We start from the raw sequence: 13622 nt of genomic DNA on the forward strand, positions 1-13622 counted from the left end.
AGTTGCACATATCCCCAGATTATAATTTATTTATTTGTTTTTTCTACAGGCTGTTAAGTTCATGTGAACTTATTTACCTCCGCATCCCTTTATAGCTGAAAAATGACAGGGACTTCATAAATGTTAGTTATGCTGAATATCATTTTCTTTCTAGCAAACTGAAATGGTCAGGTAATTTCCATCTGAGTTTCACATAATCTGGCAATTTCCTGGGCTCTCGTGTTGAAGTTTGAAGGTTCATAACAACTTCTGCTCATTCCCTTGGCCTCTGTTTAAAGACTGATCAGGATAGAAAATAATTTACAAGTTTTTCTTGTACTTATGACTAAATAGTATTGCCAGTGATTCAGAGACCACCAAAGTGTGTTTTTTTCCTCAAAATTGAGATTACATTAATTTTTATTTCAGATTGAGCTACATCTCCTTGAATTTCCTTGGCATCACTTGACCAATAAAGGGCCAAAGGAAAGGAAGGAAAATATGAGAAAATTCACCATTTGTTTAGAACCTGAATTGCTGAGAGCTGATTATATTCACAAGATTAACACAGGTCTCTCCCCATCACTAATGATGTAGGGAAGTGTATGTTCTCCTAGCCTGCATCCTTGATCCAATAAGAAAACCTATGTTGAGGGAGAAATCTCATACCAACCTCTTCATTCTCCATACAATACATGCTGGGGAAACTTTTCTCCCAAAGGAACTCTACATCCCTTCTCCTTTGGTTTCAGCAGAGGGACCGCACTCAGTCTTTTTAAGGATCCCTCAGGTGAAGGATGCAAGAAGGAAAACAAATTTGACTAACACTGTTGGAGGCTGGGAACCTGCAGAAATTTGGAACTGTTTTTACTTTCTCAGTTGGACTTTACTAACATCAAAGGTTGGCAAACTACAGCACATGGTTCAACCACCTTTTTTTGGTAAAGTTTTGTTGCAGCCCAGCCATACCTTCTCATTCACATAATGTCTGTGGCTGCTTTCATGATACAATGGTAGAGCTGAGTAGTTGTGACAGAGACACCCTGACCAACAAAGGCTAAAATATTTACTATTTGACCCTTTATGGAAAAAAAATCTGTTAGTCTCTGCCAAGATTATCAGCCCTGAGCAGAGAAAAGAGGTAAGAAATCTAAATGAAAGAATAATCTGAATAAGAAGTTTATTAAAAATTGGACCTAGGGCTTCCCTTGTGGCACAGTGGTTGAGAGTGCGCCTGCCGATGCAAAGGGACACAGGTTCGTGCCCCGCTCCAGGAAGATCCCACATGCCGAGGAGCGGCTGGGCCCGTGAGCCATGGCCACTGAGCCTGCGCTTCCGGAGCACCGCAACTGGAGAGGCCCGCGTACCGCAAAAAAAAAAAAAAAAAAAAAAAATCAGAGCAGAAATAAATGAAACAAATAAAAAAACAATAGCAAAGATCAATAAAACTAAAAGCTGGTTCTTTGAGAAGATAAACAGCACAGAAGCCTCCCCATAGGTGAAGACCTACATTTTGGCCTCTAGCAATTATTAAGTTGTACCTCTCGGCTATCCTTGAGTTCTTTCCAGTGTTGGTTAGAATGGTTATGTCAGTACTGTAACCATCTTTATTGCATATCAATGGATGATAAACATTACTAGACTTTGTAGGAAATGTAATGAAGTCAGAAACAGAATCCCTCATTAGATGTAGTTTACCCTTACATTTATTTTTTTAAGTAATTTTATTTTTTTAAATATTTATTTATTTTATATTTTTTTATTTTTGGCTGCATCGGGTCTTAGTTGCAGCACACGGGATCTTCGCTGTGACATGTGGGATCTTTCATTTCAGCACGTGGACTCTTCATTGCAGCGTGAGGGTTTCTCTTTAGCTGAGGCTCATGGGCTTCAGGGTGTGTGGGCTCTGTAGTTGTGGCGGGCAGGCTCCAGAGCTCATGTGCTCTGTAGTTTGTGGCACATGGGCTCTCTAGTTGAGGTGCGCAGACTCAGTAGTTGCAGTTCACTGTCTTAGTTGCCCCATGGCACGTGGGATCTTAGTTCCCCCACCAGGGATTGAACCCGTGTCCCCTGCTTTGGAAGGCAGATTCTTTACCACTGGACCACCAGGGAAGTCCCTACCCTTACATTTATAATTAATTGGAGAAGACTTCCTGAAAGGTAAATCCTAAAAGAGGAGGTAAAAAGTTTTCCAGGAAGGAAGTAGGAAGTGGGAGTAGCCTAAAGAAGTGGGAAGCACATTTTGCATGGCACACAATATCTTTAACTGGAATAGATTCTGGTGGACTTGGGTAACAAAGAAGTCAATGGAAAACTTTGGAGGACTGACAGAGAACTTTAAATTTGATCAATGGAGAACACAGTAAACTTTCCTTGTGAAAAATGGCGTTGAGTTCAGAGGATCCTAGAAAGAGTACTAGGAAGCTGTTGGCATCTATTCACAAGGTAGAGAACCAGGTGGTTAACTATGAAGGGGAATCATAGTGGGGTGGATAAGAGCATAGGTGCTGCAGCAAGATTTCCTGGGTTCAAATCTCAATTCTACCACTTACTAGCTCCTTCTCTGGGAGACAATAATAGTACTTACCTTGTAATGTTCCAAGCTTCAATTTTGTGCCTGACTCATGATAAATGTTAGGTATTATTGAAATCATATTAGTGGATGAGCTTACCAAGGAAGGAAGGGGGACCCTTCAGGCAGCTCCAATGAATATTTGGAACCATTTGTAATCTAAAGTGTAGTTGAAATCACTGTGAAGGCATAAACTGCCCAAGTGAGTTCAGAGGAAGGAAAAACAGAAAGCCCAGGACAAACAGAGGAGACAATAGAAAAAGTAGTCAGAGAAATAATAAGAGAACTCCATGGACCAGCATATTAAAACCTCAGAGAGTAATAAAGTCTTATAAAACAATGGTCGCTTAGCAGGTTATTGAAAATCCCGGATGGATGTCTTCTTTTCAGTTTGCTGAGTTGGTTCTCTGCTTGCTCTGGCCTAGGCATTACCATCATTTTTGCACATTGCAGCATTTTAAATGTTATTACTAGAGTAAGAGCCAATCACAATGTTGTATAAGTGCCTGTCATCAATGGGCATTAGAACTAAGTGATACATTATTCTTTCATAGGGAGTTGAGTGTACATCTCTAAATCTTCCAAGGGGACTAATTTGGTGATGACAAGAGCACATTTTTTCACGTGCTCATGTGATCAAGGGTACCAGATGCACCTTGGCTGGTACGAATTTCCTTCCTTCCCACTGAAGTCTAAAGACGTAAGGAGAGGGAGCTCAGGAGATGAAGCCACTACCGACAGCCACAAAGTAGCCAACATTGCCGCAAATGATCTAGCATTAGCCTGATGCCTGCTCCAGCTGAGGCTGCATGTCTGGATGACATGCAGTTATAATGCCTGAGGTTTGGAGTGAATAGTGGAGTGCTGGCCTGGGGTGGAGATAAGGAAGAGAGAGATGGGAGGACAGACTCGCTGTAGGATTTTGTGCGTTCATTTTCCATTACTGCCTAAAGTATGGATGTGTAGAACTTCAGTTAGTGGCAGCTTGGAGAAAGTACTTTTCTGTGTTTCTCCTTTAATTGAAAGTAGTAGTATTAAAGTGCTTAGGGGGACAGAGGCCAGCAGGGATGGGAAAGAAGCTGTGATCTTACCAAGGGCATCAAATAAGCAGGGTTTTGCAGGTCTAGAGGCTGTGTATCATAGCAAGGGAGAACCATTTCATTTATTTTCCTTAAATGCCTTACAGTTCTTTGTCTCTATTCATCACATGAGCCAACAATTAATTGTTTAAAGAAAAAGGCCAGCAACTGTTTAGTTTCTCTTATAATTAGGGTGACCATATAGTTTATCCTTCAAACCTTCTGTTGATACAATGAATACTTTCACTGGGACAACAACCATAAAGTGAGTCTGTCCCAGACTGATTGGAATATGTAATCATCCTACTTACAACCCATTTCAAAATCTTTTTAGTTCATGTAGCATAGTGGTTAAGGTACAGACTCTGGAGCCAGACCAAGTTCAAATCCCACTTCTACTGGCAGCTAGCTGTGTGACCTTGACAAGTCACTTAGCTTCTCTGCAGTTCAGTATCTTCAGCAGTGAAATGAGGCATAATGATTGTTCCTACATCTGAGGGTTAAAGTACTAAGTGAGTTAGTATGCGGACAGGCGCTTAGGACAATTCCTGGTAGATAGTGTAAGCTGAGTTCTTATTGTTCTTGTTATTTCAGACTCTCTAAGGTAAGGAACCTAATCTTACAGAACTGACACCTGACTTCTTGCCCCATGCCCTGACATGGATTTGCATTCAGCAAAGGTTTGCTGAATGAATAAATGAGAAGAAAGAAGGAATGAATAAAGGAAGAAAGGAACACAATTTTTATCCTTTACTTTCATTTTTTTCTTGGTTCTTTATTCCTTCACTATTTTTAGGTTACTTTGAAGCACAAGGACACTGAAACCCACTCAAAAAATCATTCAAATGCCTGTCCTAACCTAGCCTTTACTATACCCTGGGATCCCTTGGTTTTGACATTTCCTGTCATCACCTGGCCTATAACCAACTGGCCTCTTCTCACAGTCTGCTCTTCCATCTTCCTAACCCTCCCAAGCTCTTAGATCTTGCTCTAGAAACTTACATCTTGTCCAATAAAATTAGTTTTGTTAATTAACACTATTTCTACCACCTCAACGAGGCTCATCAGGAATCCTTTTATTCACAGTCTACATATTCCCCTAAGATATCATCTTTCCCATCCCTTCAAGCTCACATCCCACTCAGCTACACCTCTCTCTCAAGAGTTGACCTGCTTTCTGCTTTATTGAGATGATACTCTCCAATATGAACTCCTTCAACTAGCACAACTAAGTAATGTATAACCCCTCCTATTATCTTTTTGCCTGTCTCAGCGGGGAAAGTGCCTCCAACTCCTTTCCAGAGCTAATTCTTCTCTATCTGCCTTGATCTAAATCCATCCCTCTTCCTTCCAGAGCTCTGCTCCATCAGTTATCCCACTCTGTTTTGATTTTTTCCAATTCTCCCAAATCCTTGATTCCTCCCCTTTTACATATTAATATGCTCATGTATTTTTCTACCTTAAAACAGCAAAACAACCAAAATCCTCTCCTTTTTCCTTCTATTCATTACCAAACCTGACAAAATAATCTATACATATTAGCATCTTTCACACCTTAGTCATTACTAAACCCTTTTAAAATGACCTCTCATACCACTAATTTGAAATTGCCTTCTCTTAAGTTACTATTGACATTTTAACCCCTATATCCAGTGACTTATTCTGAGTCCTTGTCCTCCTCAGTCTCCATATAGCATTTTATGTCGCTGATCACCCTGGCTTTCATGAAATATGTTCCTTGGCTTCCTTGACTTGGGTTCATCTTGGTTACCCTCTTGCCTCTTTAATTTGTCTTGCCTCTTCTTTCTGCCAAAATAGAGGTGCTCCTCCAAAGTTCAACTCTTCCCTTATGCTTGCTCAATTCCTTTGATGATCTCAACCATTTCCAAGCCCCTGACTATCCCCTCAGTGCAGATGGCCCCAAATCTATATTCCTAGCCCAACAAATCTCCCATGTTTCAAGTCTACATTTCTAGCATTCTGCTGGACTTCTTCATTTACTACAAGCTAGAATCTTCTTCTTGACACATACTCCCAAACCAATTCTACCCTCTGGATTTCCTGTCTCTGATAATAGCATCTTCATCCTCCCATCCCATCCCCCAGACTTCAAAGTTCAAATTACTTTTATGCATCCTTCACCTAATTAGTCTCCAGATTCCATCAGTTCTACCTCTGCCTCTCTCAAATCCATAGCTTCCTTTCCATAACCACTGCTGCTAGCCAGGATGCCACCTCTCATCTCACATATCACAACAGCCTGCTAACTGCTCCCATTTCTTCCGACTTATCCTGAATCTTCCACCACTCCCTTTCCTAATAGTGTTTCGTAGACTACAGGTAAAGGCACAAAGCCCTCCGTCTGGGCACTCTGATTTTCCCAGAAGTAATTCCTACTGTTGGTCTTTACACACACTGCTCTCCAGCTGATCGAAACTTCACCTCTCAGACTAAGTTCAACACTTCCTACCTCTGAACCATATCTTCTTTCTTCTTGTGTTAGTTTACTAGGGCTTCCATAACGAAACACCACAAAATGGGTGGCTTAAGACAACAGAAATGTATACGTTCATAGTACTGGAGGCTAGAAATCTGAAATCAAGGTATCAGCAGAGACGTGTTCTCTATGAAGGCTCTAGGGGAAGAACCCTTCCTTGCCTCTTCTAACTTCTGATGGTTGCTGGCAATCCTTCATATTCCTTTAGCTTGTAAATACTTCACTCCAATCTCTGCCTCCATCTTCATGTGGCCTCCTCCCCTACCCAGGAGAGGGTCCAAATTTCCCTACCCAATCTGTGTCCAAATTTCCTGCTTCTTATAAGGACACCAGTCATCAAATTAGGGCCAGCTCTAATCCAGTTCAATCTCATCTTAACTTGATTACATCTGTAAACTCTCTTTCCAAATGAGGTCATACTCACAGCTTTTGGCGAATAGAATTTCAACATGCTTTCTGAGGAGACACAATTCAACCCATAACACTTCCCTTCAGAGATGGATTTCTCCTTCCATTCAACTCCATCTGTCAAAATCCTTCTACTGCTTCAGAGTCTGGTTGATTTTCACCTCTGTCATCCAGTTGCTCATAATTCCCCCTCACTCCCTCCCTCAAAGTAGTGTAGTATTTTTCCCCTTTTATAGCATAGCTATTTCTCCACATCTTCTCTCTGCTGCTAAATTCTAAACCTTTTAAAACATAGGACACATACATCGTTCATCTTTGTATCTCTCAAAATGCCTAACAGAGGGCCTTTTGCTCATGAACTCACCTAGTTAAATCAAATTAAAATAAATTTCCTTCTAGATATGAAATTTTGACCATTCTCTATTTTTGCCACTTAAAGTAATTTTTCACCTTCATCATTAAATCTAAATGTTGGCCAGGCACAAAGAATTTCTACCTAGACTTACTTTTGCATTGAAATGTTTCAACATTAATAACATCTCTTTTTTTAAAAAAAAACTCTGTAAATTGTTTTCTTTAGGTCATTTTTCTATGCATCGATTTCTTCCTCAGATTATTTTGAAGTTAATATTGCAGGTGCCCTGAATTCTGTTGGAATCTAATCATCTGACATTCAGAAGATATATCAGGGAGTGGTCCAGGGAGCCTGGATTGAACATTCGACCTCAGCCTTATAGGTAGTACACTGAGAATTGAACCAGCAGAGTCAAACACATGTTCCTTCTTGCCAAATTTTTATATTTTAAATATGTAAATAATTCTTTATTGTAAGGTTGTTAAAAAATATGTCGTATTCCCAATCCCATATTATTTTTGATTCCTGAAAATTTTAACTTGGAAAAAGATGGAATAACTCATGAGTACTCATATCTTAATTAGAGTAGGTATGTATTCTAGTTTTTCATCTAGAGTTGCCAAATATGTATTCGTGTGTGTGTGTCTGTGTGTGCATGTATATGTATTCATGCAATGGCTGAAATCTGATTAATCCCCTAAATAAATTGAACACATGCTCAGTGGGAGCATCCTGACCCTGGGCTTTTAGTCAAGGATATGGTTCTCTTTTTAATGCCTGTTTGGGACTGACAGAATCGCTAAGGATCAGCAGTCACAGGGAGAAAAGGAAAAACAAGTGAAATGGTAGACTGAAGTGGTGTTTAAGGGCCAGTTTCTCTGCATGCGCTTGCTCTACAGAAAAGGTCCTAGGGGCTGTAGGGAAATAGGTGGCCTCGGGGCTGTGAGCTAATGCAGCACAGGCTGCTGTTTGCATAGCTGCACAGCCCTAGGAGAGACCTGGGAAAGCTAGCTTGAATTCCAATGAATATTTACAATTACACTCCTCCAGAGCCGAATGCAATCACAGTGCTCCAGTCTACAGGTTTTATGCATCAAAAGAAAATGAGAGGGGTGGGATAGGGAGGGTGGGAGGGAGGGAGACGCAAGAGGGAAGAGATATGTGAACATACGTATGTGTATAACTGATTCACTTTGTTGTAAAGCAGAAACTAACACACCATTGTAAAGCAATTATACTCCAATAAAGGTGTTAAAAAAAAAAGAAAAAATGAGAGGAGAGCAGCAAAAATGGAGTTGCCTTTGGAGAGACTTATAAACACAGATCTCACCCCTTGTGGCAGAACTGAAATGCTATATTTCTGATAGGAGCAATTTATTCTTCGGGTACCCTCCTTGATACTGGGTTTTGAAGTGAGAAAGCCTTCAGTAGATGGTTTTTAATTCTGAGCAAGGGAAATGTATGGAAGGAATTGTATTACATAATTTTGACTTTGTTTTCTAACAGAAGAGCCCAAGGGGGGGGTGAGAAAATCCCTAAGCCCATCACAAACTCCCTTTTCTTTCAGTTTGTGTTTTTATCCTGGTCTCATAGATTGTCCTTTCTTCCCAGAGCAGCCCTGGGAAAAGTTTCCACCATTTTGTGTCCCCAGTTTAAAGCCTTTGGATATTGATTACCAGTAATGCATTCAACCCCCTCACTCATTTTTTTCATGGGCTGTTGATCCACACCAAAAATCTGGAGAAAACTGGATGGGAAAAATTAGTCAGAGCCTCTTGGACCCAATGAGGCAATTTTAACTTTCGGAGGTGCCAGACTGGATGAAATTGAATGTTTTAAAAGGACTCTTATCAAAAAAAAAAAAAAAAAAAAAAAAGGACTCTTATCAGAACCTGGTCTTGTGGTTCAGCTGACTAATCCCTTGGACTATCGAGATTTATACTGGATTATTTGCTAGCAGGTTGGGTTGCTGCACTAAGCAGAAGTCCTCTCTACTACCCATCCATACTTTTACCTACTTAGCCCATTTTTTCCCGTCAAGATACTACTGTCTCTCATCATTCACCTTCTTGCTGACCCCTTCTACCACTAATCCACACATCCTTTCACATATCCATCTATCCACTTGCTTGTATATATACAAGCTTGAAGCTAAGGGAGAAAAGTCGTGTGCCTGTATTTGTGTGACTAGCCATTGGTAAATCTGAGAAAGCATGTTTCCTTCTCAGATTATAATTCCTCAGATTCTTAGTTGGTTCTAGACACAGTGGAGTTGCCAAACCACTGCGGGAAAAAAAGAAGTTTGAAAAAAAGAAGTTTTAGGTTCCCATGGTGTCCATCAGCCTTCCCCTATTCTTTGTTGTATATAAATCATATTTTGTCATTCATACGTAAGTGCTATGCAAACACAGCTTCAGGGAACTCCTCCTTCAACTAGATTGCTGCCTCTAAACTTTCCTTCAAAGAAATTCTGTAGCCACTATAGTCATCATTTAGTAAGTCCCTACTGTATACAAAGCAGCATATGGTCAGTGAATGTGCAATACATGTGTAAATATTTGTTGTAAAAATCCATGGATGTAGGATTGCTAAAGTATGACAAAGAATCACCTTAAACTAATGTGCTTGACTGAGTCTTTACTCTTATGGTCAAAGAAATATTACACTTCAGCTTAGTAACACCAGGAGGTTAAAGATGCTCAACATTATTACTCTCTAGGGAAATTCAAATCAAAACCAATAAGGTACTACTTTATACCTACTAGGATGGTCATAATTTTTCAAAAAGTAGAAAATAATAAGCACTGGCAAAGATATGGAGAAATTGGAACTGTCACATATCACTGATGGGAATGTAAAATGGTATAGATGCTGTAGAAACAGTTTGGTGGTTCCTCAAAAAGTTAAACATAGAATTGCCATATGGTCCAGCAATTCTACTCCTATGTATATACACAGAAGAATTAAAAACAGTTTTTGTATTTATATACAAAAACTTGTATATAAATGTTCATATCAACACTATTCACAATAGCCAAAAAGTGGAAACAACCCAGATGTCCATCAAGAGATGAATGAATAATAAAATGTGGTACATCCATACAGTGAAATATTATTTATCCATAAAAAGGAATGATGCATGCTACAACATATTATGGAACCTTGAAAATATTATGTCTCATATCTTGAAAATATTATGTTAAGAAGACACTCACAGGGACTTCCCTGGTGGTGCAGTGGTAAAGAATTGGCCTGCTGGGAGATATGGAGATATATGTATATGTATAGCGGATTCATTTTGTTATAAAGCGGAAACTAACACACTATTGTAAAGCAATTATACTCCAATAAAGATGTTGGAAAATATATAATAATATGGGAACCTAAAAAAATAAATAAAAGAATCTGCCTGCCAATGCAGAGGACACGGGTTCGAGCCCTTGTATGGGAAGATCCCACATGCCGCGGTGCAACGAAGTCCATGCGCCACAACTACTGAGCCCGCGTGCCACAACCACTGAAGCCTGCATGCCTAGAACCTGTGCTCCACAACAAGAGAAGCCACTGCAATGAGAAGCCCGCGCACCGCAATGAAGAGTAGCCCCCTCTCTCCTCAACTAGAGAAAGCCCATGCGCAGCCACAAAGACCCAACACAACCAAAAATAAATAAATTAATTTTTTAAATAAAGAAGACACAAAGATCACATATTATATGATTTCATGTATATGAAGTATCCAGAATAGGGAAATCTATAGAAACAGAAAGTAGATTAGTGGTTGCTTAGGACTGGAGAGAATGGGGTGGGGTGGGAGGAAGGAGAGGAGTGATGGGTAAAGTGTACAGGTTTTCTCTTTGTGGTAATGAAAATATTTTTAAATTACCTGTGATGATGGTTGCACATATTTGTGCATATACTAAAAATCATTGACTTGTACACTTTAAATGAATAAATTTATGGTATGTGAACTATTACCCAATAAATCTGCTTACAAAAAAAGAAAAGCAATTTATAAGCCATACTAAAAAACTATTAACTCAGTACTCTATGACTGTACCCCATATTTTTAGATAAAGAATAGTGTCATCCATTGTGTTGACTTTTCAGAAGTTTGGTTCCAACCGACTTTTAGCAGTCCAATCTACTGTTAAGTGGCGAACATTGGCCAACAATGTTAATATCCAAAATAATGGCCAGAGGTCGTGAAAGAACTGCCCAGAGAAGAGTTCCCAAAATTTTTACTTGCATCTGTGAAATAAATGGATTTTCTCTTTAAATGACTTCAGAAAGGGCAACACTCATTTGGAGATATAAATTCTGGTGTGTATGTTTTATAAAAAGTCATTCTTCACATATCTTTGTATATATTGGTATATACATATAATTGGGAATACGTAAAGTATACAGTGTTTGTGTGCACACGTGTGTATGTGTATGTTCAATCTTTGATTTGTAACAGGACAAGTAGAAGGAAATGGAAATAATTTTTTTCTACTTATTCATTCAACAGACATTTATTAGGTTCCTAATATATGGTACAAAAATCATACGACAAATTTTTCAAGATAATCCCTTATCTGATTCCATGGGGATAATCCAGATTTTTTGTAAATTCCAGAATTTAGACCAGAGACCAAATAATACATCAGTGCTTAAGAGCAAACTTTGTAAGATAACCAGAAGAGACTGGAGAAGTTCTTTGGCAAATATTTCTTAAAGCTCCTAAAAGTGCCTTTGACCAGGAGAATATCCAAAGGTGGTATAACTAATTGTCTTGGCAATAACTTATGTATGGTTTCCATTGACCTACAAAGAGGAATCCATCTTCAATTCTTCCATTAGTTTCAGGTCCTCCAACACTAGGTACTATGTAACTTTTACCAAAATGCTTCCCATTGGCCCTATTAACTGATGAAAACTGCATAATAATACAACAGGAGAGAATGTTATAGGTATTGCTGGTATCTTTGAAATCCTGTCCACTGTGCTAATGATCTTTGGATAAAAGAAGTCACTTGTATATTTCTATAGAATTATTTTAAGTTTTTGTCATTTTTCCTTCTGCTAAAAACGTACTAAGTCATAATAACTAGCTAACTAATTGCCTCCCCCACTGATGTTCAACTTCTGTAGCAGCTGGGTTTGAGTGGAAATTTAGCCAGAAAATGATTTCTGTGAACTCAAGTGAAACTAATGATACCACCACATAAGAGTAAAACTGCCACCATCGTATAAAAAAAGTGCAGAGCAGATTGATATCTAAGAGAGGCCCTTTCAACCCTGCAGGCAGTGGTGTTTTCAAAAGTTTGCAAGCCGACTATTTTATCTGGTATTGTTTGAATGTTCAGATGTTCCCCAGAAGGACAGCTACATATTTTTCTAACCTTGAAATAGACATTCAACGGAAATGGGAAATAATGAGATTTGCCTGTACATTTCTGCTAATATATCAGTTCTCATTAATGGTTCATACATCCAAGATTTATTTCCTTGGTCAACTTGAATCTCCAACCCACCTTCCAAAACTATTAGTTTGTACTGGTAATATATGACTTTTATTATGGTGGGAAAAAATGTTATTTATATACAAAGCTATAATCTACTTGGATTCCTACCTCTGGGTTACTATTGGTCAGTCACACCACCCTTTTATGTTTATGAGTACATTTATAAAATACACAAAATGATACCCAGAGGAATAAAGGAACCAACATTTGTTGCAAACATACTACATGCCAGCTGTTGTACTTGATATTTCATTTTAATCCTCAAAATAACTTTACAGTCAATGAGATTCCCATTTTATAGACAAGAAAATGGAAGTTCAGAGTCATTCAGCCCGTGACCTTTGATGAATGGTGGTACAAGGTTTCAAACCCAAGGGGAAAGTCAAAATCTTTTAAAATGTTCAAGGTCCTACATGTACATACACACCCCTCCCCACCCCTTTTATCTTGGATCTCATTCTCTTGTCTCCTTCACTGTCCTCCAACCCTGCAAGCCTGTTGCCACCTCAAGGACTCTACCCTGGCTGTTCTGCGGCCTAAAACACCCTCCCCCTATATCTAAATGGCTCATCCCCTCACGTTCTCACATCTTGACTCAAATGTTACCTAATAGGTGAGGTTTCTCCTGATCATCCTATTTAAAACCACCACTCACTCCCCAGTCACAATCTTTCTTACCCTGCTGTCTTCTTTTCCTGTAGCATTTTCTACCCTCTAATGTTATCTTTATTGTTTGCTCCCCTCGCTAGAATGTATGCTCCACTAAGACATAGATTGTTGTCTGTGTTGTTCTTTGATGCTTCCTCAGCTACTGGAGCTGTGCCTAGCATATAGTGAGGGCTCATTAAGTATTTGTTACAGTAAATGAGAGACCTGATGACCTCAAAGCCTGTGCTACTTTGTCAAATGACCCCAGTAATGAGCATCTGGAAATATTTTTAAATATTATTAGTCTAAATCTTTCTACTTCCCAGTTTCTCCATCTCATCAAATAATGAGGAACAAACCTTCCCCTCAAATACCTGGCTTACGTTTATGTGACTGAGGAACGGAAGGGGCAAGACATTATTTCCCTCATAACGTTGGGTCTTTCTGTTATATGTGGGGCTGTGGGAAGATGACCTGCGGTTCTCTGTGTGTGTGTGTGTGTGTGTAAGGGCCAAGATTGTGATCTTTATAATTCCCCCAGAAGGGGATTGATAACTCTCCCTGCTAGCTACTCCAC

This window comes from Kogia breviceps, chromosome 18, assembly GCF_026419965.1.
Source record: "Kogia breviceps isolate mKogBre1 chromosome 18, mKogBre1 haplotype 1, whole genome shotgun sequence".
Classification (NCBI taxonomy): domain Eukaryota; kingdom Metazoa; phylum Chordata; class Mammalia; order Artiodactyla; family Physeteridae; genus Kogia; species Kogia breviceps.